Below are 26000 nucleotides of genomic sequence, written 5' to 3'. Positions count from 1 at the left end.
GATGGCAATAATGCAGGAAATACAAGGGGAGGACTTGTGTGGAGTAGGAGGTCACTCAGAAACCATGGTTATTTCATTGGTATTCAAAATCTGAAGCTTCTTATATGAATTTCTTGCTGTCATCTCTTGCTTTCATTTTTGGACATTAACACTCAAGCCTGTCTCAAGTCCCTTCATTCTTTGCTTGACCTAACTCAGAGGTTAACTGTCGGTCTTACATAGACATCATGTTAGCACCATGGTTCCCTGTGCCTGGAACGTTTTCCACCAGGTTGTCTCCTAGTCAGCATTTCCTTGTCATTCAGCTCAAATGTCCCCTCCCCAGAAAGCCTCTTTTGATGACCTGATCTAAAGTATCCACTCCCCAGTCCCTCTACATAGCATGGTTCTGTTGTTTTGTTCATGGCTCTTCTCACTATCTAACATTTACTTGTCTGTTAACTTTTTTATGGTATGTGGTGTATTTTCCCACTCAAACTGAAGTCCCATGAAAGCAGAACCTCACCTGATTGATCACTGCTCTATACTTAACTGCAGAACAGTACCCAGAGTACTAGTGATGCTCAGGAAATATCTGCTTAATTAATTCATGTAAAACACTCTCTTAGTCAGTTTGGCGACTATCACAAAATAGCATAGCCTGGGTGGCTTCAACAACAACATGTATTTCCTACAGTTCTGGAGGCTGAAAGCCCAAAGTGAAGGTGCTGATGGATTCCTGGTGAGGGCTTTCTTCCTGGCTTGCAGACAGCTGCCTTCTCGCTGTGTCCTCCTGTGGTGGAGAGAGAGAGATCTCTCCTTAGAAGGCACTAATGCCGTCATGGGGATTCCACTCTCAGGACCTCTGTAAACCTAAATACCTCCCAAAGGCTCCACATCCTAATACCATCACACTGAGCATGCAGCTTTAACATATGAATCTTGGGGGAACATGATTCAGTCCATAATAAACACCATTATGGCTCCATCCGCTCTGCCACCCAGATACATTAGTGTAGAATACTAGTGATTGTAAGAAAATTGTGACTCTTTCATGCTATTTCCATGTCCCCTCTCATATGCCATTTATAGACAGAATAAAAGCAAGAAAATTCTCTTCCTTATAATTCCTTCCCCAATTCTATTTCCCTTAGAAAAAAGCAAGCCATTCAAGTAATAGAAGCATAGCTAAATGAAATGCGGTATATCCTTGCCAGACCTTAAAAGGGAGTTAGTTAAGGGGCCTCAGACTGCCTTCCTCTGGCTGTAATCAGAGGAGGAAAGAATTGAGCACATTTACCCTTTTTCCTCTTACCAATTTCTCTTCTCCTTTTCTCCTTCATCTCTGACTCTTTCCTAATCCCCCTGGCCTGGTGGAGGGAGAGGTATGGGTACCCTTGCACTCTCCAGATCTCAGGAAAGATGCAGAGAATGACTCAGGGCTTCCTCCGGCAGAAACATCAGCTCTAAGCTGTGCTGGGGAATCACTTAGGGGTTATGAGTGTGGGAACTTCCCTCAACATAGTAAACACCTTTCTGGCATAACAGGAGAATGCAGAGTACTTTCTTTGGGCCCAGGGACATTATTGCTTAATTTATTCTATATATGTACAATAAATTAAATATATATAGAATAAATTATTTAAATATAATATACACACACGTGTGTGTGTGTGTAAATAAAACAACATACAGGTATACATGCATTTAGCCATTTAAAGTTCAACAGCATTTCAGTTGTATTTTTTAGCATTTCAACCACAGAAACTGTTGAACTAGGCACTTATAGGTATTTACTAAGAGCAAATACAAATTCTACATTAATGTAGATTTCATTTCTTCATTAAAGAGCTGTCACTACAATTGGCTGGCCCATGAATGTGCATCATGAGGTATCAAAACACAGGCATTTTCAAGCAACTCTTAGAACAATGCAAGGCCCTCATTGTCTGCTGTTTTACACATGCACACACATATACACACACAATGGTTATTTTTGTCAGTGATCAGAACTCAGTAAGCAACAGTGAATAGATAAGTGAAAAAGTCATGGTCTCACTCTGTCGCCCAGGCTGGAGTGCAGTGGTGACATCTCAGCTCACTGCAGCCTCAAACTCCTGGACTCAAGCAATCCTCCCACCTCAACCTCCCAGGTAGCTGGGACTACAGGCACGTGCCACCATACCTGGCATGGTTTGACTGTGTCCCCACCCAAATCTCAACTTAAATTGTGTCTCCCAGAATTCCCACATGTTGTGGGGAGGGACCCAGGGGGAGGTAATCCAATCATGAGGGCCAGTCTTGCCTGTGCTATTCTTGTGATAGTGAATAAATCTCACGAGATCTGATGGATTTATCAGGGGTTTCTGCTTTCACTTCTTCTTCATTTTCTCTTGCTGCTGCCATGTAAGAAGTGCCTTTTGCCTCCTGCCATGATTCTAAGGCCTCCCCAGCCATGTGGAAGTGTAAGTCCAATTAAACCTCTTTTTCTTCCTAGTTTCAGGTATGTCTTTATCAGCAGCGTGAAAACGGACTAATACACTGGCTAATTTTAAAAAATGTTTCTTTTTGGAGAGACAGTGTCCTGCTATATTGCCCAGGCAAGTCCCAAACTCCTGGGCTCAAGCAATCCTCCTGCCTTGGCCTCCCACAATGCTGGGATTCTAGGTGCAAGCTACTGTAGCTGGCCTGAGGTTACATTTTAATGAGGACAGGAAGATGAAAAATATGTAATCAAGCAACAAATAAGTGTTACAGGAAAATAAGATAAAGGGTAGAGAGTGAGCAGGGGCTAGAAGTTTAGGGATTGGGGCAGATAGATGAAAATTTAAGGGAAAAGCATTCCAGGTAGAAAAATAGCAATGTACAGAGCTTCTGAGGCAAGAAGAAGCTTTGTGTGTATGTGGTAAGAAAGGGCCCAGTGTGGATGACATCCTATGAATGGAGGAGGAAAGAGGTCAGAGTGGTGAACAGGGCCCAGTCACGTGGGGCCCCCTAGGCCACAGAGAGGAGTTTGGATTGCAATGGGAAGCCATGGATGATTGTAAATGGTGGAGTGATATGGTCCGATTTATACACAAACATACCCCTTTCTGGCTGCTACCACCAGGTAGTGAAAAGGCCACTGGGGGCCAGAGGAAAGACAGGGTAACTAGTTAGGGAGGTTTTTGCTATAACCAGTTGAGCAAAACTAGGAGTTCCATTGAGGAGTGGTGGCTGAGACTTCTTGGGTGAAATCAATGGAGATGTGCAGAGAAGGTGAGAAATGTCAACTTGAGATGTGTCTTGGAGGAGGGACTGATAAGGCCTGCTGATCTCCTGGATGGAGAGAATGAGAGAAAGCAGAACCAAGGATGACTCGTAGATTTGGTGCTTGAGCAACTGAGTGGATGTGGGGCTGGTAACTGAGGTGGGAAAGACTGAGGGAGAAGCATGTTTAGGGGGTGGAGCCAAGTTTGGTTTTTGGCCATTTAAAATGGGAGTTACTTATTAGACATCTAAGAGGAGAAATTGTGTGAGCAATTGGGCCCTGGGTCAGTGTGGAAGACAGGTCTTTGGGAACCATCAGCTGTAGTCCTCCCTGGCCTTCAGAATGGGCCCAAAGCCCTCCTCCACTTTTCATGGAATTTCCAAGCTCTTGAGATGATTTTGGCAGAACTTCCAGGTGGATAGAGGGGAGGTGGAGGCTTCATTCTCATTGTCATCTCTAGCTCCAGCTTCTGCTTTGGTTGAATTGGCTCAGTTTAGCAACTATGTCTTCTTCCTCCGTGACATCCTCTTCTCAGAGAGGAAATTCAGCCACTTTCTCTATGTCCATACGCAGTCAAGATATTGAGTGTGCAGGGAACTGCATTAAAGATTTGCTGGAAGCAGATGTGAGCGTGTGTGTTTGGAAATAGTGCGAAGGTGATACTGTAACACAAATTATATTAAATGGAATATTGGGTCTCTCTGTTTTCAACTCTCTTGGGCCACTCTACCTGGGGGACATTTGGGGATATTTCTATGGCCTTATCATACCTCCTATTCCCAGATCCTGGACTTCTCTGGATAGAGAAATTCTGCTGTCTCCACTCCAGCCCTATCCTTCCCCTCAAAACAGCTCCAAATCTATTTTACAATTCAAATCTACCGCAGACTCAGGGGGAAAAAAGGCTTTCATTAAATAAATCTCTCCTTAGAAAACATGTGTTGTTTATGAAAAGTAAGCCTTTCTCCGCTTTAACAACTCCTTGTGCCTATTCTAACATTCAGACAGCTGCTTGGGGTGGGAACCAGAGGCGGGGAGTCAGTCTAGTTGCTGCTCTCAGTCAGTGATCTCAGTCATGGGGAAAATGTTCCATGTCCCAGGTGTGCCAGGGGGACCTTTTTACCACATGCCTGGAGAGGCCAGTGACAAGGAAAGGAATAAGACTTCCTTCCCAGGCACAAGGACCACAGTGCTGGGCTGAAGAGCGGTGGCCAGCAGAAGGCAATTTGTAGAATGGCCTAGCTTTGGAGGAGGCTTGTATCTCAAGCGTTTCTGCATTTCGCAGATTTGGGAAATGACGACTAGAAACAGAAATAGCTAAAGCACTAGACATGCAGTTGACAGCATTCACTGAGTTGGAGCAGAACATCTCTGTTCCTTAAACGCTGAATTTTAAGTACATCCAGACAAGGAGACAGATTTTTTCCGTAATTGATAAATCCATTAATTACCTGGCAGATAATGCCAGAAAGTGGCTGAGCTGACCAAAACGGGATGTGCCCAGAAAGAACTGTAGAAGTAGACAAGTCACATTCAGGAGTGTGACCTCAAAACCAGAACAGAGACCCTCCTCTAGCCCGGAGTGAAGGTTTTAACAGTGCTGTCCCGGGAGGGGAGGTATCTAGCTACCACATTGGGTATACTTCTACTGATTTTTAGCATCCATACTGATGCTCAGGTTAATTATAGATTACATGCTAGGGTTCAGCCCTTTTCAACCCTCTTGTTTTGCGATATCCTGAGTTAAAAGAATCTTAAGGATAGCCCTACACTGGCCGGGCACGGTGGCTCATGCCTGTAATCCCAGCACTTTGGGAGGCTAAGGTGGGTGGATCACCTGAGGTCAGGAGTTCAAGACCAGCCTGGCCCACATGACAAAACCCCACATCTATTAAAAATACAAAAATTAACTGGGTGTGGTGGCACATTCCTGTCGTACCAGCTGCATGGAAGGCTGAGGCAGGAGAATTTCTTGAACCTGGGAGGTGAAGGTTGCAGTGAGCCAAGATCACACTACTGCACTCCAGCCTGGGCAACAAGAGCGAGACTCCATCTCAAAAAAAATAAAAAAATAAATAAAAAATAAAAAGATAACCCTATTCTTGTGCTGTCAGTCTGGCCAGAGGATGGGAGACCAATAAACTGCCCTGTAAAAAATGTTGCCTAATGAGGAGCTCTTCCTAATGAATGAGCCCACTGCTGGATAAATGTCACCTTTCCATCTCCTCTCTCCTTTTCTGTGTTCCTCCCTCTGCCTCTATCCAGCTCTGTTTTTTTTACTTTCAGAAGATTCTTTTCTTTCTGCCTTTCACTAACTCCCAGTCATCATTTTGAATGTATTTTGCTTACTAGACCCTTTGGAGGAGAGCTCCAATGTATGTGTCAAGTGGTAGAATATTTTCAGCATGATAGCCTTTCTAGGAAGTTTTGAAAATATGCAAACCAATGTTATGTATCGTATGAATGCATCCATATATTGTCCAGGGAGCACCCTGTTCCAAACTACTCAGTATGTAATCCTTCTGAAAGAAAGCATGAGGAAATACTACAAAATGGAAGGCTTTGATATGTCATTCATTAGGCCAAGTTGAAAATTATTTATATGAAGGAATATTATTCAACCCCTAACAGTTAATAGAAAAGAATATGTGTATGGTGTGCATTTTTAAATAAACAAATTTTATGTATCTCCAGATCCTCTAAGATCTGATGCAGACCAAACAGAAAATAAGTTATCATTCCTACTTTCCCTTCCTTCCCTACATCCATGAATACTCAGAGTTTCCTCTGTGGGCTGGGCCCTAGGGATACAAAACTGTCATAGAATTTGTCTCTGCCATCCAGCAGCCCATGCTCTAGCTGAGGAGAAGATAACATAACCCCTAAGTACTTGAGATAACTGCTCTAGCTGTGCATACAAGGCACTGAGGCAACATTCCTCAGGGTCTTCTGACATCTGCATGCAGTCAGGCAGATCCCCAGGCCCTGCTTAGATAAAGAACACTAAGGTTCCAGAACTACAGCTCTGTGTGAACAGAGAAAAGGAACGAACCTCTCTTCCTCTTTGCAAATATAAGTGTATGTATTTATAAAGTATTTGGAAAACTTATTTAAGAAAGTTGTTAGGATATTACACACCCATTCAATCAACAAACATTAAAAAAAAAAAATCCAGCCATACAAATCATTGGTGAGGATCTGGAGCAGTGGACACCCTCACAGGATGCTTATAGCAGTGTAAGTTGGCACAACAATTTTGGAAAGCAATTTTGCCAATATTTAGTATAGCTGAAGATATACATACACTGTGACTCAGCAGTTGCACTTGAGATATTCTCACAGATGGGTACAAAGACTCATGAATAAGAACAGTCTTTGTGTCATTTATAATCATGAAAAAATGGAAACAACCTGAGTGGCCATCAACAAGATTCAGACTTGAAAAACTAGAATGGTGTGTAGCAGTAAATTGGAACTATATGTACCAACACAGATAAATCTCAGAAACAAGTGGTAGAATATTTTCAACATGATATAATAGCATTTCTATGAAGTTTTGAAAATATGCAAACCAGTGTTATACATTGTATGGATATATCCATATGTTGTAAAAGTATAACATTGAAAGCACAACAATGATAAAAGCTAATGAGTGGAACAACTGGAAATCTCATCAACTGCTAGTGGTTGTACAAATTAGGACAACCACTTAGGAAGCTGTTTGGCAGTTTCCAGTAAAATTGAGTGCATGCAGATGAATGACCCAGCAATTCCACTTCAAGGTATAAGATGGACCACAACTTGGGTACAGAATATTCACAGCAGCACTGTTCACAGTACCCACAAACGTAACCACCCAAATTGTTGGATGACCAGATGAATAAATTGTGGTACATTATACAATAGAATGCTACACAGCAGTAACATAACTGAACAAACAAGTGGATTAATCTCACAGACATAGAGCAAAGGAGCCCAGATATCAAAAAGCACATACAGTAGGATTAAGTTGAAAACAAAGGCAAAATTGGTTGATCGTGAAAGATATCTGGCTGGTGGTTACCTTTGTGGGAAAGATGATGGCTGGGAGGGGGTCCCAAAAGGGCTTCTGAGATGCTGATGCTATTATTATTATTAAATGTTATTATTATGTTGGTTAGAGACAGTGTCTCCCTCTGTTGCCCAGGCTGAAGTGCAGTGGTGTGATCACAGCTCACTGCAGCCTCAAAATCCTCAACTTGAGTGATCCTCCCACCTCAGCCTCCCTAGTAGTTGAAACTACAGGCGCATACCACCATGCTTGGCTAATTTTTAAATGTTTGTTGGAGAGATTGGATCAGACTATGTTGCCCAGGGTGGTCTTGAATTCCTGGGCGCAAGTAATCCTCCTGCCTTGACCTCCCAAAGTTCTGGGATTACAGGTGTGAGCCACTGCACCCAGCCCTGGTCATATTCTATTTCTTGATCTTGGTAGCAGTTACACAGGGGTATTCATTTTGTGAAAATGTATTGAGGTGTAAACTTATGATCTGAGTAGCATGCTATACTTTAATAAAAAGTTAAAAACAAAGCTAAGCACTACTTGTAGACAGTGATCAATTCCTTAGCTTGTTATACAACTTTATATTCCCGGGCAGGGGAATAAGCTAGGCATCTTGACCTTTGTGTCTTTTCAGTGTAGATTAATCGGGAAATAATAAAATAGCTGCTATCCTTGAGGACCTGTGTTACTTCTGTTCACGGTGTCTATTTGATGAAGAAGGGGCTCTATTTAATGAAGAAATGTCAGAAGATCTGATTCTTCTTGGCTTTATCACCTATTGCTGCTACAATCTTTGATGTGTCAGAGTATTCTATCTCGCCTTATTTTTGGTCAAGTGAGGACTACAATAATGACTTGTGAACATTACACAAGATATATTTATAAACATATTTTGTAAACATTAAGGGGCTACAGATTTGATTTCTTATGATCCAACAAATGTGCAGTAAGATTATATTTATGTCTCATAATGGGTCTAACATTAGAAAGGGGCCAGGCCTTCAATAATGTTTGTCAAAGGAGGGAATGAGCTTATATTTCAGGATCTGAAATACACATTCATTTTTTTCTATGTAGATTGGGGAAGGATTATATTATTATTCATTTTGATGTTTGAATTTGTTAGGCTATGGTGCCCAGTTATTTGGGCAAACATGTCTAGATGTTGCTGTGAGGTACTTTTAAGACAAGATTAACATTTAAGTTGTCAGCTTTGAGTAAAACAGTTTCCCCTTTATTATGAGGGTAGGCATCACACAATCAGTCGAGGGTCTTAGGAGGCTGAGCTCCTCTGAGGTGAAAGAAATTCTGCCTCTAGACTGCCGTCGAACTTAAAACTGCGGCACCCCTCCTCTCCAGGTCTCCAGGCTGCCCTGCAGATTTTGGACTTGCTAGCTCCCACAATTGCCAGTTTCTTGAAACAGATTTATCTACCTCTCTTTCCCTCTATGTGTATGTGTGGGTATATATGTATATACACACACACCCCCACACACACCTATTACACACTGTGTCAGGGTTCTCCAGAGAAACAGAACCAATAGGATGTGTGTATATATATGTTTCTCCTGTTATGTGTATGCACACGCACATGGTTCTGTTTCTCTGGAAAACCCTAATTAATACAGTGTGCAATACAAAAAAACTAAAATGTCTTTTCCTACTGTTTATACTCTCAAAGCAACACAGAGCTAGGTGCAGTGGCTCATGCCTTAATCCTACCACCTTGGGAGGCCAAGGTGGGAGGATTGCTTGAACCCAGGAGTTCAAGACCAGCCTGGGCAACATAGTAAGATCTAGTCTCTACATAATTTTCTTTAAAAATTAGCTGGGCATGGTGATGTGTGCCTGTAGTCCCAGCTATTTTGTTGGCTGAGGGTGGGGGGATCACGTGAGCCCAGGAGGTTCAGGCTGTAGCGAGCTGTGATTGCGCCATTGCACTCCAGCCTGAGTGACAGAGCAAGACCCTGTTTCAAAATAGCAGCAACAACACAGAACATTTCTGGTCACCAAAATGTGTGGGTTTTGGCCACATTAAGCAATTCTCCACTTCTTGGCAGACATTGACTGGGTATCCTACAATTTAATTCAGTTCTGACACGAACTCTAGTTAGCACAAATGCCACAGGTTAAGGGCTCAGTCCCATGAGACTACCCCAAACATCAGATGCCAAGTGCAAACAGTAGGTTCTCAGATTATCCACACCTTTTGTCTGACTTGGTTACAAATCGGAGGTTCCCATGACCCCTTAGGGGTGCGATCATTTGCTAAAATGGTTCACAGAACTCAGAGAACACTTTTTGTTTACCTGTTATTATAACCTGTTATTATATAATTGTACCCTGTGTAACAGGATACAATTCAGGGTCAGGCATGGTGGCTCACACCTGTAATCCCAGCACTTTCAGAGACTCAGCCTGGCGGATCACATGAGCCCAGAAGTTCAAGACCAGCCTAGGCAACGTACAGAGACCCCACCTCTATTTTTTTAAAAAAGGAAAAACAAAAGGGATGCAACTCAGGAACAGCCAGATGAAAAAGATACACAAGGCAATGTATGGGGAAGGGGTTGTGAGCTTTCACGCCCTCTCAGGGGATGCCACCTTCCATGTTTTCAGCAACCCAGAAGCTCTCTGAACCCCATAGTTTGGGGATTTTTATGGAGGCTTAATCGTGTAGGCATGATCAACAATTAACTCAACTCCGATCCCTCTTTCCTTCCTGGAGGTTGCAGCGTAGGACTGAAAGTTCCAAACTTTTAATCATGGGGTGGTCTTTCTGGTGACCGCTCCGCTTCCAGAAACCCGCCAAGAGTTACCTCATTAGAACAAAAGGTGCTCCTTTAACCCAGGAAACCCCAAGGAATTCGCTGTTTCAGGAACCGGGGGGTCAAAGACCAAATATTAGAACAAAGAATGCACCTAGCGATTGAGACACTCAGGAAATTACAAGGGTTTTAGGAGTCGTGTGCCAGAAACGGGGGTCAGACCAAATATCTCCTGCTTCTTATTTCACATAGAAGATAGGATGATGAGAGGAAATTTTTAAAGTAACCGTTAGGGAAAAGAGGATCTAGTCCCCATTTTAAATAGGCTTGGGTCAACTGTTTTGTCTGAATCATATGTGAAAACACAATTTTTCCCCTTATACTTTCCCTTAATTTTGAATTATTTAAGTGAAAGTGCAGGAGATTTGCCTATTTCTTAAAATGTGCTTTTTATTCTAGTATGTGTGTGTGTGTATGTGTTTTAAACATAGCTTAAATCATAGTATACGAATTCACATCCTGGTTGGTTTTTGTTTGTTTGTTTGTTTTTTACTTTGAGACAGAGTCTCGCTTTGTTGTCCAGGCCGGAAGTGCAGTGGCACAGTCTTGGCTCACTGCAACCTCTGGCTCCCAGGCTCAAGCAATCCTCGTGCCTCAGCTGCCCAAGTACCTGGGACCACAGGTGCATGCCACCATGCCTGGCTAATTTTTGTATTTTTAGCAGAGACAGGGTTTTGCTTTGTTGGCCAGGCTGGTCTCAAACTTCTGGTCTCAAGTGTTCCTCCCACTTTGGCCTTCCAAGGTGCAGGGATTACAGGCATGAGCCACCGCACCCAGCCCCACATCCTGTTTTTTATTGCTATATTTATACACAAGCAATTTTCTGTGTTGTGACAAACTGTCATAGATATCACTTTTAATGGCTGCATATCCAACCTATTGATATTAACTTATGTACTCACTCCTCTGTTGTTTGCATTAGATGGTTGTTGATGTTGTTACTATTATTTAAAACATATAATGCAGCTTGGTGGGTAAAGCATGAAATTTGAAAAGCTTTAGCCCTGAGTGTGAATCTCAGAAATGCTACTTCTTAGCTGTGTGACTTGGGACAAATTACTAAACCACTTTAATGTGAGATGTGGGTGATACTACTTGTATTTTATAGGCTATAACGATTAAGTGAGATAACACACATAAAATGCCTAGTGGAGCACCTGGTACATAGGAGACATTCAGTAAATGATAAGTATAAAATTTCCAGTTCACTTTATAAAGTTCATAGGGGCAAGCAATAATTTTATTGTTTCTAACACCTACCGTGGTTTGTGATGCATAGAACTTAGCATAATACATATTTGCTTTCGTGAGCTTTGCAGAAATTTAGGATTATTTTCTTAAGTGGAATTACTGAGCCAAGGCTTATAGACAGATAAGGCTTTGGAAATATGTTATAGATTGGTCTCTACCTGGCCAGGGGTGGGTGAAGTTGGGCCAGTTGCCGAGGCTGGGCTTGCTGGGGATTGCCTGTTTCAGGAGCATGTTGGGAGTGTGGGGGTTTGGTCTGTGGTGGCTGCTCCTGATTTGGCTGTTCTCGAGTCTCTGGTTTTTGGGAGATATATGAATCTACAATAGCATTTTGGTTGTGATATAATTTCTGAGTACTTACAAAACCATTGCCGAGGTGATATACAATTGTTTCTATGGAAGAGCTTAGGGAGACCGAAGCATCAGGTGAATGCACCTTGGTTGCTCCATTCTGAGCCCTTTGGCTCCAGCTCTGTCAGCCTGATCCTGTGCTCCATACCTGGAAGTGGTATAGCCAGTGAGAAATAATCTCTATAAAGAGATTAAAGATACTGTCTTTATACAAATTATTGCACATTTATGCTTCTTGATTATGTTAAAGACTGAAATTCAGTTTAGGCCTTCTACTAAATAAAGTACCCATCTACCTGAAAGAATAAAACGGCTGTTATATTTAAAGGCAGCATGAGGGAAAAAAGCAGAAATATGTAAGGCCTCTTTTTCATCATACTTGATAAAAATGAATTAGCAATCTTGATTAGCAGAAAGGCAGGGAATAGATCTCTCTCACTCACTGTGTTTTTTTTTTTTTTTTTTTTTTTTCATTTGAGACAGGGTCTGACTCTGTTGCCCAGGCTGGAGTGCAGTGGTATGATCTTATGCAACTTCCACCTGCCAGGCTCAAGGCTCAAGTGATTCTCCAGCCTCAGCCTCCTGAGTAGCTGGGATCACAGGCATGCACTACCATGCTCAGTTAATTCAAATTTTTTTTTTGAAAGATGAGGTCTCATTATATTACCCAGGCTGCTCTTGAACTCCTGGGCTCGAGCAATCTTCCTGCCTTGGTCTCCAAAATGCTGGGGTTACAGGTCTGAGCCACCACGCCTGGCTGGATATCTCTTTTTTTAATCAATGGGATGAAATAAATAAATTCTCTGAGTTTGCAATTAGTGTAGTAATCACAAATGTTTAGTATTCAAAATGACATGTATATATTTAGGTATGAATAATGCTGTTCTGCATATATGCCATTTAAATTAGACAGAGTAAGTTTTGAATTCACTTTCTGGTGTGTAGTAGCTTAAAAGAGAGTGAAGGCTGGGCATGGTGTTTCATACCTGTAATCCCAGCACTTTGGGAGTCTGAGGAAGGAGAATCACTTGAGCCCAGGAGTTCGAGACCAGGCTGGACAATATGGTAAGACCCTGTCTCTACAAAAAATAAAAAACAAATTAGCTGGGCATGGTGGTGAGCACCTGTGGTCCCAGCTACTTCAGAGGCTGAGGCAGGAGGATCTCTTGGGCCCAGGAGGTTGAGGCTGCAGTGAGCTGTGATCCTGCCACTGCACTCCAGCCTGGGTGACAGAGTGAGATACTGTTTCAAAATAAGAAAGAATGAAAGAAAGGAAGGAAGAAGGGAAAAACAAAGAGAGAGTGAATACAGTGTACCTTTTGAGAACACTGAATATTTTTCAAAAAGCATAATGTCGCTTCCTTCCAAAAGAATTTTTTTCGTTAAGACCACGATATTTTCAAAAGATAAAGATTACATATTCTTTACATAGTGTAAAGTTAGTTCTTTCAAATCATTTGAATTAAGCTTGAGTAAACAGATCCTGTCTATAGCACAGTTTGTGGATATGCATTATGTATGTATAAATGTGCAAAAAAACTTTATTGGCTATTTATAAAAGACAGAAGGGTCGTATGCCCAATCAGTTAGGAAAGGGAGAATATTGTAAAATAAGATTTAAAAACTTTTCTTAGAAAGATGGTTTCAGTATACTTAATTTTTCCTACCCTTTTCTTTCAATAGAAGATTGTCATCTAAAATAACAAGACTATTCTGGATATGAGTAACATTGAGGAATGTGATGCTAAGCCATTAAAGAAGGGTATAAAAATTTTATTTGACACAGGGTATGGAGAGAAATACTATGATGAAGATGAAATATGACAACAGAATCAAGGTAACTGGTATGAATTTGCTCTGTGATACACAAATACAAGGAATGTCATATTTCATTTTTTTATATCAAATTAAATTTTGCTCAAGACTGCCGCCTATCCAGGATAATTAGAAATCTAATCAGTCATTTTGCAGAGCCCCTTACGTTTCTCTTGAGATTCATCAAAAATATGGCTGGGTGCATTGGCTCACACCTGTAATCCCAGTACTTTGGAAGGCTGGGGCAGGAGGATTGCTTGAGCCCAGGAATTCGAGACCAGCCTGGACAACATGGTGAGACCCCATCTCCAGAAGAAATACAAAAAGTTAGCCGGGTGTGGTGGCTTGTACCTGTAGCCTCAGCTACTAGGGAAGCTGAGGTGGGAGGATCACTTGAGCCTGGGAGGTCAAGGCTACAGTTAACTGTGATCATGCCACTGCACTCTAGCCTGGGAGGACCCTGTCCCCGCACCCCAAAAAGAAGAGATTTATCACAGATAATGCTAGCAAATGTTTACATAGCACTCACTCTGCACCAGATAAGTCACAGTATTATTACATTCATTTTTAAATTGAGGATACTATGGTACAGAGAGTAGTTTGTACTAGACTGCCTGGCTAGTAAGGGACCAGGATTTGGATCCAGGCAGTCTGGTTTGGGAGTCTGTGCTCTTAACCACTATAGTATACTGTACTGTTTCCAGAGTTTATGCATTTCAGCAGTATTCGGACAGGGCTATTGGTCTCTTTATTCCTAGGCATCATCCCTCTGAACTGTTGCCTCATGATCTGATACCTGAAGTCGGAAAATTGGTGATCTCTGATCAGATCTGACAGCATACATATTTTATTCTATGAATATAACACCTTTTAACACCCTCAACTGACAACATTAAAAGATGGAGATTTCATTAAAAAGCGAAGATTTTCAGTTTCAGTGAAGACGACAAAGTTCATTGTCTTCTGCCACTTTACCTGACATGTGTGTTTTCCTCGCTCTCCCTGTTTCTATCCTTAGGCCCTTTACTCTTCTAAGTTACTTGACGATTCAGTGGTCAGACTTAAAACAAAACAAAAACACCAAAACAAACAAAACAAAACAAAAACTCTCCTTCCTAACAAAGCCCAGTCTGCCCTCCCAAGAAGTGGAAGAAATAACACTTGTTCCTTCATGATGAGTTAACCACCCAGGCACAATTCATTTTCATTAGCACTGGGATAACTTTTTGCTTCCATAAAGACTGAGATTGGTTTGGTTTCCCTCATCATCTCCCCCAGGCACTGATATTTGAAGCTTTGGCAACCTCTTCGGCCCTTCCCTTGTCTTTGCCTTATAGATCAATGAGTTGCCAAATCCTAGATTCCACCACCAAACCTCTGTGACCACAACCTCCTCCAGGTTCACTACAGCCACTTGCAAGACGCCAGCTTAATGCAGGCCCTCCTGGCCCCTTTTCTGGACTGTCCTAATACATGGCCTCTTAACAGGTCTACTGGCTCCCGTTTATCTTATTCTTGTTTTCCATTTCCCATTTCCTCTCCTTATTCCAAGAATGCTCAAATGAATCGAACCTCTTTTTCCCAGTACTTGCCCTGAGTTTGTCTACTTCTGTGATCATCCTTTCTTTTAATTTAAATATTCCCACATATTCAAAATCTACCTCTCTCTTAGTAACCTTAAATTTCACATTTTCCATCTTTCCATGATCCCAATCAGAAGCAGTTTCTCCCTGCTTTTAAAGCACTTAACACATTTACTCTGTGTTTACAAATATTGTCCCTACTTGTCAGTAAATCCTTTGAAAGTAGAGTTCATTTTTGAGTCATTTTGTATGCTCACAACTCACAGGATAGTATCTTGCAAGTATTACTAGCAGGTTTTCAATATTTTCTGAAGGAAGGAAGAAAGGAAGACAGGCTAAAGTCTCCTATGAAGTAAAAAAGTAGTTAGCCATAGGAAGTTGTTTACTTTTTGTTACTGTTTTTCTCCTCTATAATGTAGAAGAAGAACTGGAATATCATTTCTAAATCTATACTATTCAGTTTAAAAATAATATGGCAAAACTAGGCTGGGCACAGTGGCACATGTCTGTGGAACTAGCTACTCCAGAAGCTGAGGTGGGAGGATCACTGGAGCCCAGGAGGTTGAGGCTGCACTGAGCCATGATTGTACCACTATACTCCAGCCTGGGCAGCAAAGCAAGCCTCGAAAAATAATAAATTAAATAAAAATAATATGATAAAACTATTAAAAACTATTATTTCTTTTTTTAAAATTTTTAAAATTTCAATAGGTTTTTTGGGAACAGATGGCGTTTGGTTACATGAACAAGTTCTTTAGTGGTGATTTCTGAGATTTTGGTGCACCCATCACCTGAGCAGTATACACTGTACTCAATGTGTAGTCTTTTATCCCTCATCCCCTTCTGCCCCTTCTCCTGAATCCCCTGAGTCCTCAAAGTCCGCAAAAGTCCATCGTATCATTTTTATGCCTTTGCGTCCTCACAGCTTAGCTGTCACTTATGAGTGAGAACATACAATGTCTGGTTTTCCATTCTAAGTGAAATGGGTTACTTCACCTAGAATAACAGTCTCTAATTCTATCCAGGCTCCTGCAAATGCCATTATTTCATTCCTTTTTATGACTGAGTAGTATTTCATGGTAAGTATGTATATATATACATATATATAACATTTTCTTTATTCACTTGTTGATTGATGGGCATTTGGGCTGGTTCCATTTTTTTGCAGCTGTGAATTGTGCTGCTATAAACATGTGTGCAGGTATCTTTTTCATATAATGACTTCTTTTCCTCTGGGTAGATACCCAGGAGTGAGACTGCTGGATCAAATGGTAGGTGTACTTTTCGTTCTTTAAGGAATCTCCTGTTTTCCATAGTGGTTGTTTTCCATAGTGGTTGTACTAGTTTACATTCCTACCAACAGTGTAAAAGTGTTTACTTTTCACCACATCCACACTAATGTCTATTATTTTTTGATTTTTTGATTATGGCCATTCTTGCAGGAGCGAGGTGGTATTACATTGCGGTTTTGACTTGTATTTCCCTAAGTAGTATATTAGTCCGTTCTCATGCTGCTATAAAGAACTGCCTGAGGCTGGACGCTGTGGCTCACGCCTGTAGTCCTAGCACTTTGGGAGGCCAATGCAAGAGGATCATGAGGTCAGGAGATCGAGACCATCCTGGCTAACATGGTGAAACCCCTTCTCTACTAAAAATACAAAAAAATTAGCAGGGCGTGGTGGTGGGCACCTGTAGTCCCACCTACTCAGGAGACTGAGGCAGGAGAACGGCGTGAACCCAGGAGGTGGAGCTTACAGTGAGCCGAGACTGTGCCACAGCACTCCAGCCTGGGCAACAGAGCGAGACTCCGTCTCAAAAAAAAAAAAAAAAAAAAAAACAAACTGCCCAAGACTGAGTAATTTATAAAGGAAGGAAGTTTAATTGACTCACAGTTCTGCATGGCTAGGAAGGCCTCAGGAAACTTTCAATTATGGTAGAAGGGGAAGCAAACATGTCCTTTTTCACAAGGTTGCAGGAGAGAGAAGTACCAAGCAAAATGAGAAAAGCCCCTTATAAAAACATCAGATCTTGTGAGAACTCACGATCATGAGAACAGCATGGGGGTAACCACCCCCATGGTTCAATTATCTCCCACTGGGTCCCTCCAAAGACACGTGGAGATTATAGGAACTACAATTCAAAATGAAATTTTGGTGGGACCAGGCACAGTGGCTCTCACCTGTAATCCCAGCACTTTGGGAGACAGGCAGATCACCTGAGGTCAGGAGTTTGAGACCAGCCTGGCCAACATGGTGAAACCCCATCTCTACTAAAAATACAAAAATTAGCTCGGTGTGGTTGTGCACACCTATAGTCCCAGGTACTCAGGAGGCTGAGGCAGGAAAATCCCTAGAACCTGGGAAGTGGAGGTTGCAGTGAGCCGAGATTGTGCCGTTGTACTCCAGCCTGGGCAACAGAGTGAGATTCCATCTCAAAAAAAGAAAGAACAAAATAAATTTGGGTGGGGACACAGCCAAACCATATCAAGTAGTGATGTTGAGCATTTTTGCATACATTTGTTGGCCATTTGCTTATCTTCTTTTGAGAACTGTCTATTCATGTCCTTAGCCCACTTTTTGATGGAGTTGTTTGTTTTGTTCTTGCTGATTTGTTTGTGTTCCTTATAGATTCTGGATATTAGTCCTTTGTCGGATGTATAGATTGTGAATATTTTCTCCTACTCCATGGGTTGTCTGTTTACTCTGCTGATTATTTCTTTTGCTGTGCAGGAGCTTTTTAAATTTAATTTAGTCCCATCTGGTTATCTTTTTGTTACATTTGCTTTTGGGTTCTTGGTCATGAAGTCTTTGACTAAACCAATGTCTAGAAGGGTTTCTCCAAAGTTTGTTGTAGAATTTTTGTGGTTTCAGGTCTTAGATTTAAGTCTTTAATCCATCTTGAGTTTTGTATAGGGTGAGATACGAGAATCCAGTTTCATTCTTTTACATGTGACTTGCCAATTATCCCAGCACCATTTGTTGAATAGGGTGTCTTCCTCATTTTATGTTTTTGTTTGCTTTGTCAGAGATCAGTTGACTATAAATATTTGGCTTTATTTATGGGTTCTCCATTCTGTTCCATTGGTCTGTGTGTCTATTTTTATACCAGTACTATGCTGTTTTGGTGACTATGGCCTTGTAATATAGTTTGAAGTCAAGTAATGTAATGTCTCCAGATTTGTTCTTTTTGCTTAGTCTTACTTTGGCTATATGAGCTCTTTTTTTGCTTCCATATGAATTTTAGGATTGTTTTTGCTGGTTCTGTGAAGAATGATGGTGGTATTTTGATAGGTATTGCATTTAATTTGTAGATTGCTTTTGGCAGTATGATCATTTTCACAATATTGATTCTACCCATCCATAAGCATGGTATGTGTTTCCATTTGTTTGTGTCACCTATTATTGATTTCAGCAGTGTTTTGTAGTTTTCCTTATAAGGGTCTTTCACCTCCTTTCACTTAGGTTAAGCATATTCCTAAGGTTTTTGTTTTGTTTTGTTTTGTTTTGTTTTTGGCAACTATTGTAAAAGGGGTTGAGTTCTTGATTTGATTCTCAGCTTGGTTGCTGTTGGTATATAGCAGAGCTACTGATTTGTGTATGTTAATTTTGTGTCCTGAAACTTTGCTGAATTCATTTACCAGTTCTAGGAGATTGTTGGATGTCTTCAGGGTTTTCTAGGTATATGACCATGTCATCAGCAAACAGTGACATTTTGACTTCCTCATTACCAATTTGGATGCCTTTTATTTCTTTCTCTTTTCTGATTGCTCTGGCTAGGACTTCCAGTACTATGTTGAACAGATGTGGTAAAAGAGGGCATCCTCGTCTTGTTTCAGTTCTCAGGGTGAATGCCTTCAACTTTTCCCCATTTGGTATAATGTTGGCTGTGGGTTTGTCATAGATGGCTTTTACTACCTTAAGGTATGTCCCTTATATACCAGTTTTGCTAAGGGTTTTAATCATGAAGGGATGCTGGATTTGTCAAATGCTTTTTCTGCGTCTCTTGAGATAATCATGTGATTTTTTATTTTTAAGTCTGTTTATGTGGTGTATCACATTTATTGACTTACAGACTTACAGATGTTAAACCATCCCTTCATTCCTGTTATGAAACCCACTTGATCATAGCGGATTATCTTTCTGATATGCTGTTTGATTCTGTTAGCTAGTATTTTGTTGAGGACTTTTGCATCTATGTCCATCAGGGATATTGGTCTGTAGTTTCCTTTCTTTGCTATATCCTTTCTTCATTTTTATATTAGGGTGATACTGTCTTCATAGAATGATTTAGGGAGGATTCCCTCTTTCTCTATACTTTTTTTTTTTTTTTTTTTTTTTTGGTGAGGGCAGTGGAGAGGCAGGGTCTTGCTCAGTTGCCCAGGCTGGAGTGCAATGGTGTGATCATAGCTCATTGAAGCCTCAACCTCCTGGTCTCAAGCAGCCCTCCTGCCTAAGTTTCCTGAGTAACTAGGACTACAGGAGTGTGCCCCCACACCTGGATAATTTTAAATTTTTTTGTAGAGACAGGGATCTTGCTATGTTGCTGAGGCTGGTCTCAAACTCCTGGCCTCAAGCGATCCTCCCACCTCACTTCCCCAAAGCACTGAGATTACAGGCATGAACCACTGTGCCCGGCCAGTGTTTTCTTACTTTATGATATTGATCTCTGACCTAGCTTCAGAGTCACTACCAACTTCCATAACATCCTGTAAAACAAATGGGTTACTAAAGCACATCACCTTCAAACATGGGTGTCTGAGACAGAACACCTGAAATTGATGACAAGGGTGCATTATGTGTACTTAGTTGCCACCTGATTTCATTGCTGAGGTTGGGCAAGTGAACTACTTTGGGGATATGCTGTGACTCTGGTTTAACTTCACAGTGAATGCCACCTTGCGATGAGACTGGGGCAGGTGGTCCTGAGGGAGGGTGGTGCTGTGGGTGGTACACCAGAGCTCATGTCAGAAGCTGAGCTCAGGTCCTGGCACTGCCACCAACCAGTTAGTGTTCTGGATAAGTTTATCAGTCTCTTTGCCTTTAAGTGAAGAAAACTGTGCTTTATCTCTAAAGTTCTTTTCAGTTTCAACATCTGTGAATCAAGCTGTTAGATTGAAATTTTCAGTGCATAGAATCAGCAAATGTCCCCAGAAAGCCACTGATATGAGCAGTCTAAAGATAAAAGGGAATGCTGAAAATTGTATGTTAAAGTGGCTCCTAATGAGTCCCTGGAAATTCACACACTGACATAGTAGTGTAGCTTCATACAGATGTCATGTATTAGCATTTCTGTTGTAATTCCCAGAATTGCTTCCCAAAGATACTGGGGTTGGCTCTTAGGCATTTCCTTAAGTATACCAACTTGCTGCCAAATTCTCTGTTCTCCTCCTACTCTTAGCTCCAAGGATAACACATAAAAATTGAACTACTGCTACTGTTTCTTCTAACAGTAACAACTGAATTCTATGTTACTGCATATTTATGTTTTCTATAAAGCTATTTGTAGACACTATTGCAAATAATAAAATATAATGGGATGCACATTGGATGATAAAATTAATGCTCTTGGTTGTTTGATATTTATGTAGAGAAATAAATAGAGATTGAGCTAAAGGTTATCCCCAGCAGGCAAGGAAAACGTCACAAGTTTATGCATAGCAATAAACTTTTGAAAGTGGTTTCTGTGAGACACATGGCTAGTTAGAATTGTCTTTCTTTGCTGTTGTAGGTACATAAAGTTTTTCTTTATAATTTATTTAAAAATATGTAAAACCCAGCCTGGCCTCTTAACAGAATGCCTAATAAAATTGTAGACATAAATAATTATATTGTGGGATGGAAGCTAGAAGGGGTGATTGAATAAGATGAAAGAATCAGCAACTGAGCTGAGCAACTGAAGAAGCTCGTTTTCAGAGGATAGAGTTGCAGAAAAAAACACTTTAACAATTTCTCTTTTGATTATTTGAAATAAACATTGCATATTTAATAGAGAAGTATAAAGCACAAATGGTAATCCTGAAAAAGATGACAGAAAACAGTAATAGTTGTGGTCCTTATAGTTAAGAGATTTTCCAAATTTGAAGATCAAACATTCCTTTGGGGAATTTCAAAATTAGAATGCATATCGAGTATCATTAGGCATGTGCTCAAGTGCTAAGTGGTACAGTTATATCTAGAACAGCAAGATGGTACTGTGATAATTAAAGAGAAGAAATTGCTCAAAAAATTATTATCAAAGGAGAAAACTTAAAAAATGTGTATACCCCTCGATCCAGAAGCTTCACAACCAAGAATGTACCCTAAGAAAATATAAATACAAATAATGCTTTTCTTTGACTCTGTTTACTCCAGTTTTACTTATATTTTTTAAAAAAAGAAAGAAAGAAAACTAAAAACCATCCACATTAATAGGGGACTGTTGACACCAACTGTGGCACACACATGCCATGGAAGGACATCTTAATGATTTGGGATAGTGCTGGGAGCTCCTTATTGCAGGAAATGGAGGAGAAAGATGATGAACATTTTGACTTTCTTGTACTCTGGAAAATTTTCAAATAAATGAAGTTGATTTTAGCAATCTTCTAACTTTACTTTCTGCTCTTCTCATCTCTTAGAATCTCTTTGGGGTTCCAAAATTCTCAGGCTAACTCAGTCATTATAACATTTTTACTTTACAAAGTAATTTGGACTCTTCTCTCTTAAACTGTTCATGATCTTTACAACTTCTTCCCTCCCTTCACTAATAAATCCGTAGAATTTCTAAAAAGAGTCAGGGTTTTTTGTTTGTGGTTTTTTGACAACCACAGGCACTGCGGCAGTGCTGGGGACGTCAGTGAAGGGTATGGGCTATGGTTTGCTAAAAAGGGGTAGTCTATAAATGGACAGCCTGAAGTCAGTGATGGCCTGCAGCATTTTTCATAGAATCAGATCACATTTATTCTCTGCATTAGCAGAAGTAAATGGCTGGCATTTTTTTTATGGCAAATGGTGCCTCTCCTACACCAGCAAAACAAATCATATGTAGTTAAAAGTAGAAAAGGGCATCAAACACACAGGGTTGTTTGTTAATGTGTTTCCAGTTTCTGAAAGACCATAATGACTTAATTATGTCTGGTTACATTATCTTTTAACTTTCAAAGCACTTTTCCATCTCCTTTCATCGTATCCTTGTAATCACCTGTACAGAAGGTAGGGGAGGTACTATTGCTCCCATTTGAGAAATGATGAAACTGAGACACAAAGAGTTAATTGCAGGGTAGTAATAGGAGCCAGGATGACTGACTCTGTGCCAGACATTTTATCTTGTAGATCACAAGCAAGCGACCCCCTGGTGGCCAGTAAATTATTACTGTAAAAACTAAGCAGAATTTGAAACCATTTTCAGGAACTTAGCCTGGGCTTGGATTTTCAAAGTTCCATTAAAAAAAAAAAAAAAGAAAGGCCGGGTGCGGTGGCTCATGCCTGTCATCCCAGCACTTTGGGAGGCCGAGGCGGGCGGATCACGAGGTCTGGAGATCGAGACCATCCTGGCTAACACGGTGAAACCCTGTCTCTACTAAAAATACAAAAAATTAGCTGGGCATGGTGGCGGGCGCCTGTAGTCCCAGCTACTCGGGAGACTGAGGCAGGAGAATGGCGTGAACCCGGGAGACGGAGCTTGCAGTGAGCCGAGATCGCACCACTGCACTCCAGCCTGGGAGGCAAAGTGAGACTTCGTCAAAAAAAAAAAAAAAAAAAAAAAATCTAAACAATTGTTTGTCCTTGATAGGAGTGGAGAATTTTATATGCTGAGATAATAATAGACCAGTGATTTTTAACCAAAGTCAGTTTTGCTCCCCACCCCTAATCTCATCCCTCTTCCCGAAGGCATTTTTGGTTGTTGCAAATGAGAGGGAGTATTTTCTCTTTCTCTCTTTCTCTCTTTCTTTCTTTTTCTTTTTTTTCTTGAGACAGAGTCTTGCTCATTCACCCAGGTTGGAGTGCAATGACATGATCATTGCTCTCTACAGCCTTGATCTCTTGGGCCCAACTGATCCTCTGGCTTCAGCCTCCTGAGTAGCTGGGACTACAAGTGTGAGCCACCATGCCTGGTTAATATTTTAACATTTTTAGTAGAGACAAGATCTTGCTATGTTGAACTCCTGAGCTCGCGGGATCCTTCTGCCTTAAATTCCCAAAGTGCTACAGGTGCGAGCCACTGTGCCTGGCCTTTTGTTGCGGGGGTGGAGAGGATTTGGGGGTGTATTATGGGAGTATTAATGGCATCTAGTGAGTAGCAACTGGGGATCCTGCTAAACATCCTAGAATGCACAAGACAGCCCCCATAACAAAGAATATCCAGCTCATAGTTTTCATTGTTCTGAGGTTGAGGAACTCCTGCTTTAGACTGTCTCTTTGCCTTGATTAATGGTGCTTGGCATGTTCTCAGTTTGCCCTATGATTAGTCTCTGCCATAGAAACTATACAAACCACTGGGCAAACTTTTTAAAAGGGAGTTCAATAATGTGTCATCTTTTACCCCACATTTGGTGCTTTCTCTTAATTCTTCATCCCTTCTTTCAATCCTTGCCCCAGTAGTCATCATCCCTACTTCTCCAGCCAGCATTTGGCTTAATTCATATACCTGTGTTTCTCTCTTTTTCCTCTTTGACATCAAATTGACATGGTTCAGTTCCACTCTGGTCTCTCTTTCTTGCTGTCTTAGAGAAAACACTGAACCTCGTGGACACTGGGTGATGGGTGGAGCTGCAGGCCCTGGAGGTGCCCCCAGGAATATTGGTTGGGCCTCTCTGGGAGACTGCTTATCTGCCAGCTTCTATTATTAATTTTGGAAGAATGCTTAGGTGGAGGAGGCAGAGGCCTGCCCTGAGTGCCTTAGAGAAAACTCACAGGTGAATTTTCCTAGAAGTTAACTCTACTTCTGAAAGGAGGGTGAACAATTATACGCTGTACTCACCTACAAATTGTAACTCTTATTTGTTTAATAGCAATAAACCCTGTGGAAAGTAGTCTCTGGCCATGCAGATATTTTAAGTTTGTTCTTAGACAAGGGCAGAGTTGAATTTACTAAGAGGAACCCTTAGACTACTAGAGGGGCTTTCTGATTTTTTGGAGGGGGCAGTTACAGAGGACTAGGTAATTTTGGATCTTATTTTCCAGAAGAATGCTGACGTGGATGAGAAGCATTATTTTTTATCTCACTGATAAAGAGTAGAACTTTCACATTCTAAACAATTGATTTCTTGAAGATGACTGGACTAAACCAGTCTAATTAGGGTTCGTTCTGAGCTAGGTAAAATGTGTTAGTCATTATCTAGATCAGCAATTCTCAAAGTATGGTCCACAGACTCCGGGGTGCTCCTCCTGAGATTTCTTCAGAAAGTCTGCAAGGTCCAAACTCTTTTTGTAATAATATTAAGATGTTATTTGCCCTCTCCCCACCCCTTGTGCCACTTCTCTCTAATTTTGCACTGATGATGCAGAAGCAATGGTGATGTGAACTTTGGGTGCCTTGGCACAAATCAAGGCAGTGGCTTTAAAGTACACTAATTGTCTTTGTGTTCTTCACCTCTGTGCACTCACAGTAAAAAGAAAAGCCAGTTTCACTGAAGAAGGTCCTTGTCAAAGTAGTAAAAATTATTAATTTTATTAAATCTTGACCCTTGAGTGCCCATTTTTTAACATTCTGTGTGGTAAAATGGAAAGTACACAGAAGGCATTGTTGCTGCATACTGAAGTACAAAAGTGGTTGTCTTGAGCAAATCATTTATGCAATGATTTGAGCTGCAAGCCAAACTAGCCACTGCCACTTTTTTTTTTTTTTTTTTTTTTTGGTGGAACACCATTTTTCACTTGAAAGAGCAACTGGCAGACAAACACTGTGGCTATTCAAATTTGGATTTTCAGCAGAACTTTAATCAAAAATATACAAAGTAAACCTGTCATTTCAAGGAAAGAAAAACTGACAATATTTTGTTAAATATAAAATTTGGGTTTTCAACTAAAATTTTGAATTTTAGAAGACGTGTATTCACCATTGTGAGTATGACAGTTTCCTAGTACTAAAAGACTTTTCTGATGCAAGAAATGATCATATGATTAATATGATTTTAAAATATCATCTAAGTAAATATGTCAACCTTGGGAAGATGTAGATAAGTCTATGTACTGATATTTTCAATATGATGTTACTAGATGATGCACGGTTGAAAGATCCATTCAGAGTGCAAGACAGATCAATGGATTTTAACATAGCAGGGCAGGAAAAGTTCATCGATATAGTTTCAGATTCCACATTGCAAATCACCTTTAAGGAACTACTACTTACTGAGTTTTGATATGGTACCAAATAGTAATATCAACAATCATCTTTAAAAATCATTAAAATATTCTTCCCTTTTCCAACCACATATCTGCTTAAGGCCAAATTTTCTTTATATATTTCAACCAAAACAACAGATTTCAACAGATTGAATGCAGAAGTAGATATGAGAATCCAACTATTAAGCTAGACTTTAAGGAAATTTGCAAAAATGTAAAATAATACACTTCTCTTCTTACTAATTATTTGTTGTTTCAGCAATAGCTACATCTTGTAAAAATGTGATTTATATTAACATGTGGTGAGTTTGTTATTTTAAAATAAATATTTAAAATCTATTTTAACTTACAGTACAGTAAACATTAATAGCTAAAATCCACAGCACAGAAGACTGTAAAGGGATCTTGAGATGAAAAATCTGAGAATTATTGATCTAGAAGAATATAAATTGCAATATGGGGCCAGGTGCGGTGGCTCACGCCTGTAATCCCAGCACTTTGGGAGGCTGAGGCAGACTAATCACTTGAGGTCAGGAGTTCAAGATCAGCCTGGCCAACATGGTGAAACCCTATCTCTACTAA

General features: G+C 40.6%; 1 protein-coding gene across 1 annotated transcript in view; it reads left to right on the top strand.

Moving 5' to 3' along the window:
• RTN4 (reticulon 4) overlaps positions 1–26000 on the top strand; it is a 179172-nt gene that overhangs the window by 47975 nt on the left and 105197 nt on the right. The window contains exon 2 of the mRNA XM_025354529.1: positions 13382–13535. The gene's annotated coding sequence lies outside the window, so the exon portion shown is untranslated. The remainder of the gene's footprint in view (positions 1–13381; positions 13536–26000) is intronic.

The sequence above is a fragment of the Theropithecus gelada genome, chromosome 13, assembly GCF_003255815.1.
Source record: "Theropithecus gelada isolate Dixy chromosome 13, Tgel_1.0, whole genome shotgun sequence".
Lineage (NCBI taxonomy): Eukaryota > Metazoa > Chordata > Mammalia > Primates > Cercopithecidae > Theropithecus > Theropithecus gelada.
This window is presented reverse-complemented; position numbering and strand designations above follow the sequence as displayed.